The 1,589-nt window shown below is 36.2% G+C and overlaps 1 protein-coding gene across 1 annotated transcript in view; it reads left to right on the top strand.

Annotated features, from left to right (window-relative positions):
- Rpf1 (ribosome production factor 1 homolog) overlaps positions 1 to 1,589 on the top strand; it is a 13,212-nt gene that overhangs the window by 4,575 nt on the left and 7,048 nt on the right. The window lies entirely within an intron of this gene.

Here is a 1,589-nt window from a genome sequence, read left to right as displayed (position 1 = left end):
CTCCCAATATGAAACCACTATTACAAATTACCATCTGCAGTGCAGTAGCTTAGTTCACAGATATCAGTATATATAGTTTAGCTAAGTTACTTTTGTTTAGCTTCATTTTATTTATTCTTTGGTTGTGATTTATGCTTGTAAAATTTTAAAAACATGTAGCTCTCTCTACCCTTACCTCTTAAAAGGTACTGTCTTAGTTACTTTTGCAGAGACAAGATACCTGACGCCCAGAGTTAAAGGAGCAAGGGTTTAGCTCACAGTTTGTAGAGGTTTCAGCCCCTAATGGGCTGGCTCCAAAGCAGGTGGCACATGGCAGAACAGCAACAGTTCCTGGCAGCAGAAGACAGAAAGCATGGAGGAGATGTAACAGCATCTTTCTGCCCTTTTGATACATGATGCTGAGATTAGACAGTGCCAGTGCAGTCAGTGGACTATTCTAGCAATCACTCACCCTTCATCCCAGCATTGAATGAGGAATCAGTCATACACTCCAGATCTAGCCACCTCTGGAAAAGCCCCATGTAAAACTGCAGCAAAGGGCTGGGGAGATGGCTCAGCAGCATAAGTACCTGCCTGGCAAACACAAGGTCCTAAGTTTGATCCCTGGAACAAAAAAAAAAAAAAAACCTGTATGAGGCTTTGGAGGGACATCTAGACACAAATTGTAACCGGTACCCAGTAAGAATAAAGTCTTTTGAGGAAGGGAAAATATTAATCTATATTAAGTAAATACTTTTTCATGTATTCTCTTAATAGTGTTAGGTTAAATTGTATGAAATTGTCATTACTGAGACTTTTGTAAGATAGCAATGTTAGTATATTTGAAATTCTTCAATAATTAGTCATAGGAAATTAATATTCTAAGCACTATCTGAAAATATCACAGTTCTTATTTTTTGGACTGAAAAACTATAAAACTTGTTTCATAGAGTAAAAGAAAAAATTATCCAAAATAGTTTATTGGTTTAAACTTTACTCATGTCCTTGGCAAGAGTACATGTGTTATGAATTAGTTTTAATTACTGTGTTCTTAACAGTTCTGTTTCTGCTTCTTGCCAGTCCTTTTTAGTTTTTTGTTTTAAGGTGACTGCACTGGACTTATGATTACAACAGTATCCCATCTTCTTGAAGCTATAATGTGCTTAATCTTTATCCTGTTGTTGATTTGCTCTATTTGCTTATTTTCATGATTAATAATAACATGTGTGTCTTCGTACAGATGGTGTTACCCCTTGCCCTATGATTATTTACCATACATTTTTCAAATCAAAGTAGAATTACTAAGTCAGATCACTCAATAGATTTAAATTTTTTTTTAATATTTTATTTTTTTATTTGTTACAGGGTCTTACTATACAACTTAGACTTGTAGTGATCCTCCTGTCTCAGCCTCCCTGGTGCTGGGATTACAGGCATGTACCACCACACCCAGTTTTAGTGGGCACAGCATGCAGTACTGGGTTTGAACCCCGATCCTTGCACTTACCAGGCAGGCGCTTAGACAGCCAAGCTATTTCCCCAGTCTTGAATACACTTTTGTTGTGAGTTTCTGAGTAACTTTTTTTTTTTTTTAGAATTTTTTTTTTTTT

The sequence above is a fragment of the Octodon degus genome, unplaced genomic scaffold, assembly GCF_000260255.1.
Source record: "Octodon degus isolate 3935 unplaced genomic scaffold, OctDeg1.0 scaffold00109, whole genome shotgun sequence".
In the NCBI taxonomy this organism is placed as follows: domain Eukaryota; kingdom Metazoa; phylum Chordata; class Mammalia; order Rodentia; family Octodontidae; genus Octodon; species Octodon degus.
This window is presented reverse-complemented; position numbering and strand designations above follow the sequence as displayed.